The 20,261-nt window shown below is 43.2% G+C and overlaps 1 protein-coding gene and 1 pseudogene across 1 annotated transcript in view; one reads left to right on the top strand and one right to left on the bottom strand.

Moving 5' to 3' along the window:
• The window catches only part of ZNRF3 (zinc and ring finger 3), a 148,694-nt gene that overhangs the window by 100,688 nt on the left and 27,745 nt on the right, over positions 1-20,261 (bottom strand). The window lies entirely within an intron of this gene.
• LOC114043853 lies at positions 18,004-19,762 on the top strand (annotated as a pseudogene).

Genomic DNA, 20,261 nt, shown 5'->3' with positions numbered 1-20,261 from the left:
AAAACATGCGCACATATAATTCGAAAAAATAAAATAATATTAAAGTTTAAAAAAAACCTACCAACTACAAAACACTTTTGCATGCCCAACTCACGAGGGAACAGTGGAACAGGAAAGGTTATAACCCCAGTAAGGGCTAGTTTAGGAGACCTGCAGAAATAGAAAGATCAGAAAGACTTCTTTTATTGGGTCTTATTAGATACCACCTGGAAGGGTTACCCCAGGGATGAGTCACAGGCAACAAGGGCAGCTGATAAAAGTCCCTCTATGACCAACGCTTTTGTAATGCTGTCCTAAAGAGCTGAGATCAAGCTCAGAGTTGAAAGGAGGCCACATCCAATGTCCAAGCAGACTGTAACAAGAATCCCTTCTAGACCATGTCCTACAAGGAGTCACCCAGACTCTATACTCTCTATACTCTATACCTCTATACTCAACAAAACCATAAAATAGTCAACTTGTTTTTTGGGCTGACCTGTCATACTTTCACCTCATCTTGAGCTCAGAAGCCATTAAAACTTCCAGATCTTCTTCAGTCTTGTCTACTCACCTCTCCTCACCCCAGCATATGAGCATGTGTTTCATCTCCATGTCTCTAAAACAGAAGCAGCAGGATGCAGCCAAACAAGCACAATAGTCAGAATCTCAAGAAGTGGGGTCTCATTCTGGCTCTGCCATTAACCTGGGTGACCCTGGAAAAGTCACTTATCCAGGGACATTTGGAACAACACCACCTCTGAGTTGTGCTGGCTCTAATGGCATAGGGCCAAAGGCGTCTGAAGGCTGTGTGACCCACAGCAGCTCCAACAGGTCTAATCAGTAGAGAAAGGCACCAAGAACTAACTGTGTTTCTGTCATCCAAGGAAAATCAGTTTCAGTTCAGAGGGGTCTATCATCTGGCAGACAAGTTTTTCTCAGTATGGTCAGTGTTCTAAGGTACTAACCAGTTCTTACATTTTGGCACGACAAAAGAGGTCCCCAACCTCCAGAAGTTTACAGTCTTTGGGAAAAGAAAACATTTATAGAGGAAGAGAGACAATACGCATGTACACAGTACCCACTATCTTCCAGGCACTACACTGAGAACTTTTACAAATTGATCTTATTTCATCCTCACAACAACCCTGTGAGGTAGGTGCTGTTGTTATCCCTATTTTGTAGTTGAGAAAATGGAGGCAAACAGAGGATAAGTGACTTGCCCAGGGTCATACAACTACAAGTGTCTGAAGCCACATTTGAACTCAGGTCTCCCTAACTCTACGCCTACCGCTCTACCCACTGCGCCACCTCAGTGTTGCCTTTCATGTGTGGTGAAAAAAATTACAACACGATTTCTACTTATAGAGCACTTTATAATTTACAAGTCCGCCGTCAAGACAGTAAACATCAGCAAACTCCCAACCTGAATTCCACCACAGCCTTACGTTCAAGTCCTAAGTCCCGTCATGGAGTTTTACTCCAGGACTTCCGGAAGTCATCAACTTTTGAAGGTCCTCGACTGTTTTCGCATCTGTAAACAGGGGGTAATAAAATAAATAGCAGCTTACATGAACTGATGCTGAGTGAAATGAGCAGAACCAGGAGAACACTGTACACAGTAAAAGCCACACTGTGCAATGACTGACTTTGATAGCAATGCAAGGATCTAAGACAACTCCAAGATTCACGATGGAAAATGCTATCCACATCCAGAGAAAGAACTATGGAGTCTGAATACAGATTGAAGCATACTATTTTTTTTCTCCCTCTCTCTCTTGATTTTCCCCTTCTGTTCTGATTCTTCTTTCACAACAAGACTAATGCAAAAATATGTTTAATATGATTGTACATGTATAGCCTTTATCAGATTGCCTGCTGTCTTGGGGAGGGGAGAAAGGGGGGGAAAGGGGGAGAACCCAAAATCTTATAAAAATGAATGTTGAAAACTAAAAATAATAAATAGTACTACCTATGTCATAAGGCTTTTATGAGAAAAGAACCACAGAAACATGCGCTTTTACCCTCTTGACCAATTCAGAAGAGATCCTGTTTCTCTCCTGAGCTCCTACCTTGTAAATAAATGATTTAGCTGAGAATGGGTAGAGCGGAAATGAAAAGGAGGGACTGACAAAGATCACACCAGATACTAGATAAATAATACGAGCACAGCTTTCCCAGGCAGGGTGGAGGGCTTGGTGGTTGGGATGACAGAATCCACCTCTGAGACTGCATTTCGGCCTCTTGGCACCCCTTGTTTCCTCCCAAGGGTGGCTTGAGTGCCACCTTCTGCACGGAAGCCTTCCCTGACCCCCACCCACCAATTCCTAGTGACTGCCCTGAGCCCAGAAATGGTCTTGTTATCTGTCTGTACAGACTTACATGTGTACATGCTGTTTCCCCCCATATCAAAATCAAATACATAAGTCCAATTCTGATCTTACACAGCAAATGCATTTCAAACAGGGGCAGGGGAGAGGGAGACACTACTATGCATTCACTTTAATCCCCAAGGATTTTACTACAATGAAAAACTTGTTACCTTCTCCACTCAGAAAAGGAGAACACAACGTCAAGGAGCCCACATCCAACTGATACTCCTAAAACGCAGATCTCATCCACGTCACTTCCCACCTTTTCAGGGGTCTCCTATAGCCACTAGGATAAAACACAGACTCCTCACCCACCCGGCATTCACCCCTCTCCATCTCATGGCCCCCACCGACCTCACCAGCCAGCTGGGGGCAGTCCAGCTCACTTCCTAGCTCTGCCCCCACACGACGTTCTCTCCACCCTCTCTCTCTCACTCTGTCCAAGCGATCCCCCACATCTCTAATGTGTACATCCCCTTTTCCCTACACAAGTCCTTCCTGACACCCCTACGTTTAAGTGATCTGCCCCTCTTGGAAAAAACAAAACAAAATGTTGTATCTTTTTTTAATCAGTGTACAGGGTGTGTGCCTGTCCCATTCGGTTTTTTTCTCCCTTGTGCCCTCAGGGCCTTTTACATAAAGGGCAAGCAGGCAATAAATGGTGGCTGCATTAAACCCAATCTTCCTAATTGGTCTCCCTGCTTACAAGTTCCATGAGGGCATGGCCTCTCTGACCTCCCTAGCACCTGGTTCCGTGTTCTGCACACAACAGGGCCCTGATAAAGGGCTAATAAACTCATCTCCCCAGAGGGTGTGTCTATAAATCTGATACAGCCAACCCATGCCAGGTCCTCACTACCAGCTGTGTGAATTTGGGCAAGTCCCTAAAGCATGCTAAGCCACGATAAGCTCATCTGTAAAATGGACATACTGCTCTCACACAATGCCACCTTCCCTCACAAGGCTAATATAAGATGAGCTATTATTGTACATCTCAAAAGCATTACAGAAATAGGATCGGTCGTTACTGTGATCAGAGCCTGGTGGAGAAGCATGAGGAAAAACGTAAAAAGAGGGAATGCAGAAGAGAGAAGAGGAAAAGGTCTGAGACGATCTCGCTTGGGATCCGCCAGGTGAGCTCAGGCTGCTGGCTTCTTCTGGTCAGTCTCCACCCAGGACACTGCCAAACAGCTTTCACGGGATGCTGTAACTGATCCAGGATCCTCGTGTTTTAGCATCCTCCTACAATTATTTTACATTTCTTAAGCAGATACTTGTGTGATTAATTCTTGACATCTGAATCTCAAGGCACGCATTACACACACATACACACACACATATACACACACACACACACACACACACAAAATGTCTGAAGTTTACTCAGGTGCCAAAGAGGGATTCACAAAAAGGAGTAAACTACTTCTGTCTCTGCCAACTTATGAACCTCAGGACCTACTTTGGGCAGAATGTAAAGTGGGTGCCGGCAAACATCAATAAGTTAAACTGTGGTACATTAATGTCAAGAGTTGCTTTAAGACAGACAATTATGATGAAGGACAAAGAAAGACTTTTATTAAAGAATAGAGAACAAATGCAGAGACCTCTGAGCTAGAACCAAATAGAGAGAAAAGTGGATGAGAATAAATGGACAAAAAGAATCCTCACTAGTATTTGGGGAGACTTTATGCACCGACAGGCTTGCCACCAAGTAAGAGCTTCAAACATGCAACTCTGGGGGCGGCTAGGTGGCACAGTAGATAGAGCACCAGCCCCAGAGTCAGGAAGACCCGAGTTCAAATCTGGCCTCAGACACATGATACTTACTAGCTGTGTGACCGTAGGCAACTCACTTAACCCCAATTGCCTCACAAAAAACAAAAACAAAAACAAAAAAAGCTATCAAACACACAACTCCTTCCCTTCTTTGTCGTTGGTGAATCGGTCATCAGCTTTTATTAAGCTTTACTTTGTGCCAGGCCCTGCACTAAGTGCTGGCGATCCAAACACACAGGCCCTGCCCTCATATTTTAATGTGGGCAACAAAATGTAAAAAGCTGTACCCATGAGACCTCCACAGTGTAAATGGAAGGTAAGCTCAGAGGAAAGGCCCAGCTGCTGGGGCCTGGGCGAGGCCTCCTGCCCAAGCCAGGGAAGCTAGCAGACAGAGGTGAGGAGGCAGAGCATTCCAGGCCTGGGGGGTCAACCAGAGAAAAGGCAGGGGAATGAGAGATGAAGGGGCAGGTGCTCAGGTTCTAGGAATAGCCAAATCACGGGCTGCCCAGAAGGGAAAAACCTGTAAGAAGACTAGAGAAACAGCAAGGGGCCAGACCGTGGAGGCTTTTATATTTGAGATAGGAGGGAGCCTCTGAAGCTTATTAAATGGATTGGGGTAGGGGGGGTGGGGGGGTCCACGATGAGACCTGTGGTTTAAGAACACTGTGACAGCTGGGTGGAAGAGGGAATGAGGAGGGCCTCATCGCAGGAACATCAGCCGGCGGCCCACTGCAATAGTCCAGCCATGAGGTGACGGGACCCGCACTGACGTGGAGGCTGTTTTCGGTGGTGACAAGAGAGCCCGTGAAAGAAGTCACAAAGCAGAAACAAGACTTGACCACAGAATGCATCTGTGGGGTGTGAGCAAGGGAGGAGTCGAAAGCCCCGCCAACCACCGAAGATCCAGAAGTGTCCTGTGGGAGCCACGGCCCAGAAGACACAGGGCTCCCGAGTCCCCAGCACCCTGGCCTGAGACACCTTAAAGGACCCTGAAGATCCAGCATTCTGAACCTCAAAGATCCAGAGGAGCCCAAGCCTGGAACGCTGGAGCAGGAATCGAGAGGACCCAGTGTGATACCAGGCAGGACAGACCCTTTACATTCTGTCCAAAGGGACAGCAGGGGGCAGAGTCTGGCCCCGGCACAAAGCCTCCATTCAGGAAATAAAGCCAGAGAGAGGAGTAAACCAAAGATTCTGAACAGTATTTAAAAAGTATCACAAACTGAAGAGCTCCCCAAGAGAGAGTTAACTCTGTAACAACTGCCGGCAGAGACAAGGGCGAAAAAATGAATTTTCCACAAGGACTATAGGAATACTTAGAAGAAATGAAGCAAAAGGTAGAAAATGAAATGGAAGTCATGGAAGAAAATAACAGGAAAAGAAATAGCTTAGAAGAATGGAGTAAACCTTACTCAAGTAAGAGACACCCTGAAAACTAGAAGAGGCAAAAGCAGAAATCAATGACTCTGAGAGAGCAAAAAATAGTTTTTGAAAAAAATGAAAAAGACTGGGGGAAGGGGGGAACGGACAGAAATGAAAGATATAAAGGGTGTCCAAAAAGTCTTAGGGCAGTCTTAAACTATTAGAACTTAAAAACGCCCTAAAACTTTTCAAAAACAAATGACCTGGGAAGTAGGTCAAGCAGAGATTATTTAAGAATCACTGGATTCTCTGAAAAACATCACTTTTAGGGGGGAAAAAAAAGCCTGGACATTGTATTTCAAAAAATCCTAAGTGAAAACTTCCCAAATCTATTAGAACCAGAGGACAAAGAAATGCCAGAGAGAAGCCTTCTATCATCTCCTGAAAGGTAAAGAAAAAACTCTGCAAGCATCCAGGAAACAGCTCAAGTCACAAGGAACTACATTCGGGATCAACCCTAGAGCTGCCAGCCTCCAGCATAAAGAGGATATCACGGAATCCAATATTCCAAAAGGGAAAAAGCCCTACAAACATACAACCAAGGAAAATCGATTGGGAAAAGCAGAGCACAATTCTACGGTGGAAAAACCATAGGAAAGGAAGGTTTATAGGAGGAGTTGGCAAGGCTAGGTTATGACGTAGTGCTAACACTCTAATGGAGAAGAAACAAACGTCCCTTCAGAAAGAAGCTTCTTCAGATGTCTTCCATGGGTACTGAGGGAGTTCAATCATGAAAAACAGAGCACCTGAGATGAATGGGTTCTGAGAGTTTTATGGGGGGAAAGAGAAAGGAAAGTAAAAGAAATATAGTAATACATAAAAGAGGAAGAAGGCAAGAGAACTTACTATTCCTCTAACTGGGGTTCTTGAGAAGAAGAGATATGCAAATATGGAGGAAGGGGTGGGAGGAGACATCAAGTGAGCCTCCCTCTTATCAGAATGGACAAAGGGTTTAAACACACACACACACACACACACACACACACACACACACACACACACACACACACACAGTGGTATAGAAATATATCAAACTAGGGGCAGCTAGGTGGCACAGTGGATACAGCACCGGCCCTGAAGTCAAGAGGACCTGAGTTCAAAACCAGTCTCACACCAAACACTTGACATTTACTAGCTGTGTGACCCTGGGCAAGTCACTTAACCCCAATTGCCTTAAAAGAAAGAAAGAAAGAAAGAAAAGAAATATATCAAACTCAACAGGGAATTAAATAGGAGTGAATGGGCTGAAGAGAATTTTAAGAGGGAGGATGATATTTAGTAGGGAACCACTAAAAAGAGAAAAGAAATCCAACTTGCCTACTTCTGAAGGGGGAATGAAAAGCGAAAAGGTTAAAAAGAATTAGAATCTTAAAGAGGTGATCATCAAATGGGGATTGGTGGAACAAACTATAGTATGAGAGTTAATAGAAAATTACCGCACCACAAGGAATGAGAAAAGACAATTGAATAGAATCTTGGGATGTATGAATTGACGCAAAGTGAAGTGAACAGAACCAAGTGAACAATTTATACAAGTATAATGATATCGGAAAGAAAAAAACTTCTTAAAGACTTAAGAAATATGACTCAAGGTGCAGAAAGGGACATAAAATTGTGGATTATGGCCAACATGCGAGGTTATTTGGCTTGATTAAGTTAGAAGGACTTTTTCTCTCTAACTTTTTTTTAACGAGGAAGAGAGGTAGCAATGTTGATGAAAAAGAGGGACACAAACATTTTTTAAAATGCACATAAAAATCTATAAGAAATGACATGGGGGGGTGGTTTTCAGAAAAAAACATGGCAAGACCTATATGAACTGATGCAAAGTAAAGTGAGAAGAACCAGGAGACCTGTGTGTACAATAACAATGTTATAATGAATATCAACTGTGAAACACCTGGCTACTCTAATCAAAACAATGATCCCATAGAATTCCCAAGGACTTGTGATGAAAAAATGCTATCCACCCTCCAGAGAGACAGCGACAGAGACAGGGACAGAGACAGAGGGAGAGACAGAGAGAGAAAACCAATAAACTGAGTGCCGACTGAAGCACAGTGTTCTCATTTTTTTTTCTTTTTTGCAGTGGCTAATATGGAAATGTTTTGCATGATTTCACATATATAATTGATATCATTTTGCTTGCCTTCTCAGTGGGTGGGGAAGGAATGTTTGGGAGGGAGAAAATCTGAAACTCAATTTAAAAAGAAAAAACGTTTAAAATAAATAACATTTTTGAAGTTTTTTTCATCAAAAAATGATAAAGTGTACAGAAGAGAACAGAAACAAGTTCAGACAGAAGCATGTATACATTAAGCAGTAATGAAAATGTGCAGAAATGTACAAAAATGAAAATGTGTAAAAGGTTATCTCCTTTTTAAAAAAACTGTAATTTCATATACAATCCTCTTGTGTTCAGTTGTGCATATAAAACTGCTTTTTTGGCATTAAAAACATTTAAAAGATATTAAATATAAATTTTTAAGCAAGTGGAATTGGTCGTGTTGCTGTTCAATGTTAGTCTTAAAACTTTCAAAATAAATTTATATTAATAAAAGTTGATACTGGACAAAACTAAAAGTAATGGCCAACTTGCTTGAGAAAGTATCTATCACTTCCGGTTACAATCACTAAGAAAAGCTGCAAGGCAAAGAAAAAATGACACACCAAGCTCTTAGTTTATCTTTTTTAAAAACTGCACTTACTGGAGAATAAACCATCTTCCCACTTGTTAATCAGACTACTGATAACCCAGAGGCAGACATTACATACTACAAGAATCTTGAGTGTGTACAGCCCTGATATAAAAGGAGAACATTAACCTAAGCAGAGGCCCCCAGGAAGAGATCCCAGCAAGTTAATTGGGTTAACCTGCCCACTGTCGGTCAAGGCAGAAGACTTTTCATAACATTTAACTGACGCACTTTAACTCAAAGACTCAGCTCAGACCATTAGAGCCAGGAAGGACTTGAGGGATCAAGATGCCCAATTTCCCTAAATTTCACAGATAAGGAAAAGAGGATCAAACAGATGAGGCGATCTAGCCAAGGCTGCAGAGCCACTGAGTGGCCACGGCTTCACTCAAACGCAGGTGTGCTAGCTCCCAATCCACTGCCTTTTCCTATGGGGATGGGAGGATGGCATTGTGAAAAGAACCCTCTAGACGAAGGCGCCAGGAGCTGTGGATTCAAACCCTCCCACTAACCAGTGGCCCATGATAATTCCCTCTCCCCCCATGAGCCCAAGCTCTGCCATCTGTAAAAGGAGAGATGTGAACTAGAAGATGACTATGGATGCTTCCACCTCTGTTTTTATTCTATGCATGAGTCTCTGAATAATCACTTGTGACTCTCTGAATCTAGGCCTTTCAAATCCATCTGAATCACTGGCCTGCCCTTTCCTGATGCCTTGGAGTTAATAACGCTTGGTAGGATTATTTTTTTAAATTAATTTATTTTGAATTATCAACAATCACTTCCATAAGCTTTTGAGTTTTAAATTTTTCTCCCCCTCCCTCCCCACCTCTCTCCCCAAGATGGCGCACAGTCTGATACAGGCTCTACATATACATTCCTATTAAACATATTTTCACATTAGTGATGTTGTAAGGAAGAATTAGAACCAATAGGAGTAACCACAAGAAAGAGGAAACAAAACGCAACAGAAGAAAAAAAAAAAGCAAATAGTCTGCTTTGATCTACAATCAAACTCCATAGTTCTTTCTTCTTTGTGGATAGCATTTCCCATCATGAGACCTTTGGAGATGTCTTAGATCCTTGTATTGCTGAAAAGAGTTAAGTCTATCAAAGTTAGTCATCACACAACGTGGCTGTTACTGTCTACAACATTCTCCTGGTTCTGCTCACTTCACTCAGCATCAGATCATACAAGTCTTTCCAGGTTTTTTTTAAAGTCGGCCTGTTCATCATTTCTTATAGCACAATAGTATTCCGTTACATTCATGTACCACAACTTGCTTAGCCATTCCCCAACTGATGGGCATCCCCTCAATTTCCAATTTTTTGCCACCAGAAAAAGAGCTGCTCTAAATATTTTTGTACATGTGGGTGCTTTTCCCATTTGCATGACCTCTTTGGGATACAGCTCTAGAAGTGCTATTGCTGGGTCAAAAAATTTTTACAGACCTTTGGGCATAGTGGAAGGATTATTTTATAGAAAGCCTGCCTGTTAGAATCCCAAGTCTGTACCTATCTCTGAGCTTCTCAAGATACTCTAGCATATGCAGAGGAAGGCCAACGCCTTTCAGTTTAAACAAAGTAATCCCAGCTTGTCCCTCATGACCAACTTCTTCCCCAGGTCCCAGGAAGCTCATCTACCGTCCTGAGAGATCCTATCTGTCTAAGGACCATCATCACCACCCTCTGCCCTTTGACTGCAGGGCAGGGCCAGGAGCTCCCAGGTGTCCATTTTAGGAGAAGGTTCACTGCCCACTTGACCACACTATGGGCCTTCTCTGACTTTTCCACCAGGCCCCTGCAATCCCATGCCTCCTCCTACTCTGCCCACCCCTCCTTTGAGCTTCCTTTAGCATGGAAGCTTCCCCCATTAGACTGCAAGATCCTTGAGGACAGGAACTGTTTATCTTTTTTCATTTTTTGTATTCTCTGAGCTTATCAGAAAGCCTGGCACAGAGGAGGCCTTAATAAATGCTTATTGACTACTGACAGCTTAAAACTCTTCTAAAGTTGTGAAAGAGCACCTCAGAACAACAAAAGATAACCACAAAGACTAAGTTTAGGGGACATATGAAAACAAAAGCTCACAACCTTCAAACAACAACAATCTATTAAGTGCTTGCTATGTACCTACTGGGTGCTGGGGGGTGGGGGTGGGGAAGGGGCACGAAATTTAGATGAGCCCCAGTCATGTCCTGAAAAACTTTAAGTCTAAGAGGGGAGTGAGACTAAAAAACCCCACAAACAGCAGAGTCTAGAAGTCGGCAGGTAATTGGGACATCTGTGCTCTGCCCCCTAGCTCAGAATGGTGTTTATATTTTAAAAATAGTTTTACTGCATTTAAAGTGGGGCAGCTAGATAGTACAGCAGTCAGAGTGCCAGGGCTGCAGTAAAGAAGACTCATCTTTCTGAGTTCAAATTTGGTGTCAGACACTTACTATCTGTACAACCCTGGGTAACTCACTTAATCCTGTTTGCCTCAGTTTTCTTATCTGTAAAATGAGATGGAGAAGGAAATGGCAAATCACTCCACCATCTCTGCCAAGAAGAGCTAGAGAGGACTGAAATGACTGAACAACAACTGTATTTAAAATCATATTCTAAAACGTCAACACTATTCTGAGTTCAGGTGGACGCTAGATCCTTGAGCTGTGGTTGGCCACCCTCTGTACTAGGCCCCATCTGGCAGGAAATGGCTAAACAGAGAAAGAAACTGAGGCATGAAGAAGGAGGTTTCCCAGCACAAGCACTAACCACTAACAACACAGGTTGCTTCCTGGAGGCGTGGAAATACTAGAAGTTTCTATTTTCCCAGTTGGCTTGGATTTTTTTTTTTAAAGTTCTAATATGAGGAGGGGTCACTATCTACTCAGAATTCTTAAAACGCTACAATAAACATCTAAGAAGCGTCACTAGTCAGTCATTTCTAAGCATTTACTTCCTATGTGCCCTGAAGAAAGGACCACAGCGCTAGAAGACACAGCGAGAATCCAGTGAGAGCGCGGGCTGCCACAGGGATCGCAGAAAGCCCCTGGACCAGATGGCGACTGAACCGAGCCCCGCGCCTGAAGGCGAAGAAGTAAGGAGGAGAGGTCGAGGGAGGGGTGCGTTCCAAATATGGGGGTGGCTTGTGAAGACACAAGGATGGCAAGACACAAAATACTTGGGAGGCTACCTGCCAAGACCCACACAGGAACACAATCGCAAAACAGTGTTTACACAAATAAAGATAGATCTAAATGACAAGAGAGAGAGAAGCTCCTTGAGAGTGCATGTGTGCCTAGCACTGAGTAGGCACTTCATAAATGTTTATTGACTATTGCTCATGGGCAGGCTGAGCCAATATAATAAAAACAGAGAATACTACCGAAATTAATTGAGGTATTCAGTGCCACACCAATCAAACTACCAAAGAATTACCATATGGAATTAGAGAAAATAGTAAAATTCATCTGGAGGGAGAAAAAGTCAAGACTATCAAGGAAATGAATGTGGACAAAAAAAGGAAGGAAGGGGCTGACTGTACCAGATGGTCAACTACCCCAAGGCTGTAGGTATCCAAGCAATCTGGTGTTGAGTAAGACACAGAGGAGATCCACAGGGTCCTAGCGTTTCATAAACCCACAGACTCCAGTCACTGGGGTAAGAACTCACCCTCTGACAAAAACTATTGGGAAAACTGGGAATAAGTCTAGCAGCAACTAAGAACAGACCAACACGCCACACTTAAGAAATAGCAAGATAAGCTTCCGATGAGTCCCAGATTTACACAAAAAGGGTGACATCATGAGCAAATTAGGAGCAAGTACGAAATTACCTGTCAAGTCTATAGATAGGGTAAGAGTTCATGACTGGATAGAGAAAGAGGTTCAAAGGAAGCAAAAGATAATTTTGGTTTCATAAAATTAAAAGATTTTACACAAATACAACTGATGCAGCTAAAATCAGAAGAGAAACAGGAGGGGGGGGGTGGATTTTGCAGCAAGATTCTGGTCAAGGTCTAATTTCTAAGACATAATAAGACAGTCAAATTTATAAGAAAAAAGAGCCATTCCCTAATTGATAAATGATCAAAGGACAGAAATAGGCAGTTTTCAGAGGAAGAATTCAAGCTCTCAAAAGTTGTATGAGCAAATGTTCTAAATCACTAATAATTAGAAAAATGCAAATTAAAACAACTTTGATACCACACCTCATACCCATCAAATTCACTAAATTGGCAAAAAAAAAAAAAGGGGGGGGAATGACAATTCTTGGAAGGACTATGGGTCAACAGATATTTGAATGCACTATTTAGAGCTACAGCTAATCAGGCTAGCCTTTCTGGAAAGTCATTTGGAACTCTGACCAAAAAGCAAACAAGCACACCCTTTGACCCAGGGATACCAATACTAAGTCTATACTTAGTCTGTAAGAAAGAGAAAAGAAACTTGTATGTACAAAAACATTTATAGCAGCTCTTCTTGTGATAGCAAAGAATTGGAAACTGAGGGGATGCCCATCCATTGGGGAAGAACAAGCTATGGTACATGAAGGCAACGGAACACTACTGTGCTCTAAGAAATGATGGAGTGGGTGGTTTCAGAGAAACCTGGAAAACTCGTATAAACTGATGCAAAGTAAAGTCAGCAGAACCAGAAGAACGATTTATAAAATCACAATATTCTAAAGATAAACACCTCTGAAAGACCTACCAGGTCTGATCAACACACGGTCCAACCACAATTCCAAAGGACTCAAGACTGAAGCATATTTTCATTCTTTTTTATTTTTTTGGACATGGCTAATACAGGAATTTTTTTTTTTACTATTATACATCTGTAATGATTTTGTTTTTCTTACCTTCTCAATGGATGAGTAGGGGAAGGTAGAAGGGAAAGATTTCAAAACTGAGGATGAAATAAAACTGAACTTAAAAAAATAGAATGAAACAAAAAACACATAGAGATGGGAGAAGATAGGGTGCAGCATATGAAAAACAGCTAGCAGTACAGTTTGGCTAAAACAAATTAGGAGAAGGAAGGTAATGTGAAGTAAGACTGGAATGGTGGATGAGTACGAGACTGTAGAAGGACTTCGGTGTCAGGTAAAGTTTGGTTTTGGGGTTTTTGGGGTTTTTTTTCTGCAGGCCACAGAGAACCTACGGATTTTCTGAGTAGAAGGTAATACAGTGGACCTTCTTATGAAGATCATTTTGGCAACTGGACGCAGTAGGAACTAGAAAGGAGCATAACTAGGAGCAGGAAACCTATTCCAGTCATCCAGGCCAGAGGCGATAAAAAGATCTAAATTAGTCATGATGGAAGCTGTGTGACTGGAGAAAAGGGGATGGACACAAGAGACGTTATGTGTCATGTCATATCACTAGATATGGCCAATGAATGTAAGAGAACACAGGGTCACACCAAGTTTACAAACTTGGGTAACTGGTAGAATTGTAGTGCTGCTCTCAACAGAAACAGGAAAATGAAGGGAAGGGGTAGAGAGAGGGAGGAACATAAGTAGTTTTGTTTTGGAATACTGATTTGATATGGACATCTCAAACTGGAATTTCCATAGACACCTTAAACTCAACATATCTAAAACTCAACTCATTATTTTGGGGGGGGGGGGGGCTAGGCAATGGGGTTAAGTGACTTGCCCAGGGTCACACAGCTAGTAAGTGTTGTGTGTCTGAGGCTGGATTTGAACTCAGGTCCTTCTGAATCCAGGGCCAGTGCTCTATCCGCTGCCCCACTAGCTGCCCCTTCCTAATTTTTTAAACCAATACTTTCAAGTGTTTTTAATAAAAAAGGAATTTAATAGAAATGTAATTTAATAGAAATGTGTTTCTTAAGTATATATTTGGTCAGATCCAGTAGTATCTCTTCATTTCATCTTCTTAAGTATCATTGCCCTATCATTTATCTCAATGTGGGCTACAGGAAAGAAGAATTCGATTTGGTATTTTTACTCCCTCAGTGAGGTTAACTCATTACCTTTTCCACAAAACCCTCTCCCCTTCCAAACTTCCCTGTGGGAAGTACAGGACATAGCTTAAAAACAGTAGCCAATGCATAATGAGGTCAGGACTCATCTGCAGAGAGGCTGATGGAAAGCTTGCAGAGAAAATGCAGAGGATGAAAGGGTCAAGCGAATGTTTTCTAAGGTTAGGTTACAACCAAGAGCATTTACATTTGGAGGAATTAGCAAGAAGATAGGGAGAAAATTATGGTAAGAGAGGAGGGATGTTTGATGGAGTATCTCTAGAAGGAGACAGGATAGGGTAGATTACAGGTCCTTGTTTGACCTTAAGATGGAAGACCACGTCTTCCCTCCGAGAGGGGAATAAAAGAAGAGGACAGGTGAAGATGAAGAGGAATTCTGAGGATATTACCAAAAGCTATAGCTTCTTTGCCTCTCCATTCTGAGCAAATGGCCACACAAAATAAATACCTTTCTCTTTGATCTCTCACCTTCAATCAGGGAATCAAAGCCTGTTAATCCTACCCTGGCAACAGCTCTCAAATCAGTTAGCTCCCTGTTCCAGCCATGCTCCTGACTAACCTCCCCACCATGACTCAGAATGCCCTGTCACCCTAGATCATCCCTCAGCTTCTGGGGTGTTCTGACTCCACTAAGCTCCTACCAGGGCCCCCATGTTGGAGGGCCTCTCTTAACTGCCAAATCTAAAGGTCTTTTCTCAATCCTCATCCTTCCTGGCCTGTCTGCAGCCTCTGACACAGTAAATCACCCTCTTCTCCCAAGATTTTCCTAACACCACTCACTCTCTCATGCTCCTCATCATGCCTTCGTAAGACACTCCTCAGTCTCTTTTGCTGGATTTTCCTCCAAGTCACACTGGCTAACCACAGATGTCACACGGGCCTCTGTCCTGGGCCCTCTTCTTTCCTCTTCTTTTTTCCTTCTATATTATTTCATTTGATCTCATCAGTTCCTATGGATTCAGTTAACATCTCTATGTTGATAATTCTCAAACGTATGTTCTGAAACTAACCTACACACGGATGTGCAGTCAGCCTGACATCTCAAACTGGATATCCTATAGACATCTGAAACTCAACATGTCCAAAACTGAACTCATTTTGTCCCCCAAAACCTACCCTTCTTTCAGACTTCCTTATTACTGTCAAGGGCACACCATCTTCCTAGTCACTTAAGCTTTTAACACTGGAGCCAGTCTCAGCTCCTCATTCTCTGTCATCTCTCTCTCACACACACACACTCCCCCTCCCCCCATATCCTGTAGCCCAGAGATGGAATGTCTTGTTCAAGAAGAATAGAAGTCACTGGATTCCAGAGTACATGGCAGAAGGCGAGGTACAAGTAGTTTGGAAAAGAAGGGGCCAGGTTACAAAGGGCTCTGAATACCAAACAAAGGATTTTGTATTTGATTCTGGATGTGATAGGGAGTCACTGGAATTTATTTGTGTGTGTGTGTGTGTGTGTGTGTGTGTGTGTGTGAAACAGTCAGATCTGTGCTTTAGCAAGGTCATTTTGACAGCTAAGTGGAGAAGAGACTGGAACAGGAAAAGACTTGAGGTAGGGAAAGCATGAGATGATAAAGGCCTTCACTAGGGTGGTGGCTGTGTTTGATAAGGAGAGGAAGTTGATAAGAGATGTTATGAAATCAGCAGGACTTGGCAACAGATTGGATATATGGGGTGAGAGATAGTTCCCTTAGTCATTGGACTTGACCTGGAAGAAGATCCAGGCAAAGCAGACTGAGAAGGAGCGGGTAGATAGCCAGGAGAACAACAAGGAAAGAGCTGCTTTAGGAGAACCTAACTGTGAAGAGATGAGTTTCTGTAGAATGAAGAGGAAGGAAGCCACACTCCAGAGAGCGATTTGAGATCAGGGGGAGGGGGAAAAAGCAGTGTTCAGTAAAAGGAGGGGCCTCCATATCTTCAATGAAATATGAAGCAAGATTCTCAGGTGAGAGGGTGGGGAGAAGGGGGGCTATGGGAAAGCTGAGGAGGGATGAGGAGGGTTGGAAAAGCTGCTATGGTGAGTCAGTGAGTCAATAAACAACCAAGTGCCAGGCAGCTGTGCTAAGTCTTAGAGATACAAAGAAAGCCAAAAACCAGCCCTGTTCTGAAGAAGCTCCCGGTCTAAGGAGACAAAAATTCAACCCAAGTCACAGACAAGAAAACTGGAGACAATCAACAGAAGGAAAAGAATAGAACTAAGCGGGATTGATAAAAAGCTTCCTGTAGAACACGAGATTTTAGCTGGACCTTGAAGGAAGCCCGAGAAGCCAGGCGGTGGTGATGAGAAAGGCAATTCCAAACACGAGAGTCAGTCAATGAAAATGCCAAGGGCGAGGAGATGAGTCTTGAGTGAGAGAGGCATAAGGTAATAAGGGTCTGTACCAGGGCAATGAGAACGTCAGAGAGCAGACCTGATCACTGAATGGATGTGAGGGTGCGGATGGGGGAGAGAGAAAGAGGGAGGAGACAAGGATACCATCTAGGTAAAGAGCCTGGGTTAATGGGAGGACAGCAATACTCTCAAAAACAATAAGGGAGTTAAGAAGATGGAAAAATTGGGGGGGAGGGGAAAATAATGAGTTCTACTCTGGATATGCTGAGTTTAAGAGGTCTACAGGGACATCCAACCTGTGGTTTCCAACAGGTAAGTGAAGATGGGACGCTGGAGATTGGCAGAGAGGTTAGCATTGAATAAGGAGGTTTGAGAATTACCAACATCGAGTCAGTTAACAAGCACTGATTAAGCAATTAGGATGTGACAGGAACTGTTCTGAGCACTGAGAATACAGACGTCCCGGCCCTCAAGAGGTTTACATTCTAAACACATAAAAAGGAGATGAAGGAGTGTGGAGAGAAGGGATCAGCTAAGTTCCCCAAGGGAGATGAAGGGAAGGTGAGTCAGCAACAGAGCCTCCAAAGGGATGAAGATGTCTTTGGCCTGGGCATCTTCCTTAAACTGGAGGTTCTGGGAATGACCAAGTGAAATAAGAGAAGAGGTCAGAGCCCTGTAGGACACACAGTTAGCAGGCCTGACCTAGATGAAGATCCAGCAAATGAGACTGAGGAGAAGTAATCAGATAAACGTGAAGAGAACAAGGAGAGAACAGTGTCAGGAAAGCCAGGAAAGATGACCAAGAAAAAGAGGGTGATCGACATCTACAGAGATGTCGAGAAGGATAAACATTGAGAAAAGGCCATGAGATTTGGCGAGTAAGAAATCACTGGTAACTTTGACAACAGTTTGGGTTTAATGATGAGGTCAGAAGCCAGACTGATGAGTTAAGAAGAGAGTGAGTAAAAAGAAAGCGAAAGGTAATGATTACAGACAGCCTTAAGGTGAGAGCTAGCAGGGATGAATGGAACACTAGTGAGGGTTTTTTGAGGAACAGAAAGACATAACCTTGTTTGAAGGCATTAGAGAAGGCACCAATAAACAAAAAGAGATCACGGAGGGTGGGGAGAATATGAACAAACCGCTTGAGAAGACAAGATGGAATGGGAACACTTGTAGGCACAAAGGGGCTGGCCGTGGTCAAGAGCACAGCCATGTGAGATGGGGGTGAAGGTGGAGATAATGACAGACGGCATCTGCATGATGTAACATGAAGAGGAGGGGAGAACAGGGAGCCCTTGGTCAACAGCTTCTATATTTTCAGCAAATTAGGTAAGGTTCTCAACCGAGACGGTGGGAAAAGAGGGAGCTTTGGGAGGTTTGAAAAGGCATGAAAAAGCTGCTATAATAAGTGGAAGAGTGGGTCACCGAGGTAGATGTCAAAGGATTGCCTTGCTGCAGCGAGGATCCAGGTGAGGTTAGGGAACATAATTTGTAGTGGAGCAGTCCCCATGGTTTCATAAATTTCCCCAGCTTGATTCTGTAGCACAACAATAGGAGTGAAGCAGCAGACCATGGGAGGAATCCAAGGCTGGAGCTTGGCGGGGCAGGGCAGGATAAAGGGACAAGGGACTTGAAAGAGGCCAGTGTAGAGTGAGAAATAGGTTGAAGCAGTTCACCAAGGGGTCAAGATGTGGAAGGAAGGACAATTTACTCCATGCTGGAGTGATAAGCTATGAAAGAACTATGGTACGGAGGGACTGGAGGTGACAGTAAGGATAACAAAGAAGGCTGGGGCTGCAAGGCAGAGGGAGAAGGGGATGGTGCCAGACTGTGATTAGATAAGGGAATTTAAGGGTTCATGAACAGGAAATGGAACATTTGTGGGTGATAGCAAGATCAAAGGTATAACCATTTCTTTGTAACAGCTGAGGCTGGGTAGAAGAGTAAGTCACCAGCAATGAACTGAGGGAAGAAGAGAAGTATCCTACAAGTTAACAGACAACTCCTTGACCACAGCACAGCAGATAGGGACTGAGTGAGCCCCAAAGGAGGAAAACAGTTGTAGTTGAGAGGCAGAGACGATTTACAATCAGAGGGTGGGCTAGAGGATTCTACAGAAAACCAAACTGAGACTCAGAAAGGGGAGTAACCTGCCCAAGGTCATTGCTTAACCAGAGTTCAGGAATTTAATGTCACTGCCACTAAGAGTTCAGAGGGAATGGGATTCTTTAGCTCTAACCACAGTTTTTAGTTTGTGTACAACTCCTCAAGACTCCATTTGTAATTTTCTTGGCAGAGACACTGGAGTGGTCTGCCATTTCCTTTTCCAGTTCATTTTACCCATGAGGAACTTGAGGCAAGCAGAGTTAAGTGCTCAGGGTGAACTTGCCCAGGACCATACAGTTAATATGGGTCTAAAGCCAGATTTGAACTCAGGGTGAGGAGGCTTCCTGACTGCTAGCCCAATGCTCTGTGCACTTAGCTGTCCAACTTTGGGGGGGCGGGGAATTCAACCAAAAGTTTGCCCCATCATCCCTGTGTCATCCAGTTAACGCTTCACATTAAATCCAAGATGAGCACATGCCATCAAGAAGCAAGTGAACCGGGACTCAGAGGCAACAAGGCCTCTGACATCTGCGTATTTTAAGTTATAAGGCAAACTGTGGCTCAAGAATTTCTTTTAAACCGTTCCATGGGGTGAGGGTCCAAACATTCCGAAAAACCACAATATGAATGTAACTTGGGATCGGACGCCAAGAGCCGGAAGATAACTTAGAATACTGAAAAAAACCAACAATCAGCCCGCCTGGGGTTTAATCCAAGGCCTGCCGCTAACTGGCAGAGTGATCTCCAGTCTCAGAGCCTCAGTTTCCTCCTTTTAAAAATGGGCCTTCCACCTCATAGGTTGGTTTTTATGAATGAGTAAGGTAATACTGAAAGCATTTTGAAAAATATAAAGTCTCTTTTTTTTTTTTTTTTGTCTCATGTCTTTGCTAGTGGCGCCATGGGTCACCACAGCAGCTCTACTGGAGCCATCCTCGAAAATTCGGCCAGGGGTCTCGGTCGTGCCGCGTCTGTTCGCACCGGCACGGCCTGATTCGCAAGTACGGCCTGAACATGTGCCACCTGTGCTTCCGGCAGTATTCGAAGGACATCGGCTTCATCAAGGTGGACTAAGTTGTATTGATGGATCTCGCTTCAGTGATCATACTGACCATCAGTGACTACCATTTTACTGGACCCTGGATAACCTAAAGATCAATCCTGTTGTACACGCTATGCCAATTTGCATACATAATTTAAAAAGGTCATCCTTAGTTATTAAAATTTAGTGTGAACTTATTAACCCAACAACAAATGATGTGAGAATACAAAAAAAGGCATCGAATCATATCTATCCCTAAGTGTTTAATGCAGTAAAAACAAATGAAGCATAGAAAATTAATGTCCACTTCTAGTTCTGTTTCAAGTTATTTATACCTTTGATTTTTCCACCTGTCAGACCTGGAAGGTCTTCAGAGGTAATTTTAATTGATAGCTGAACAACAATTCCCTCTAAGTGGTTATCCAGCTTTTGCTTGAAAGCATCTGGTTAAGAAGGTAATTATAATCTCCCAGGATTAGTCATTTCCTTTCCTGGCTGTATTTCTGATTATCAAAAAGACAGGAAACTAAACAGTTAAAGACAAAC

The sequence above is a fragment of the Vombatus ursinus genome, unplaced genomic scaffold, assembly GCF_900497805.2.
Source record: "Vombatus ursinus unplaced genomic scaffold, bare-nosed wombat genome assembly UNPS02001287.1, whole genome shotgun sequence".
NCBI classification, from domain to species: domain Eukaryota; kingdom Metazoa; phylum Chordata; class Mammalia; order Diprotodontia; family Vombatidae; genus Vombatus; species Vombatus ursinus.
This window is presented reverse-complemented; position numbering and strand designations above follow the sequence as displayed.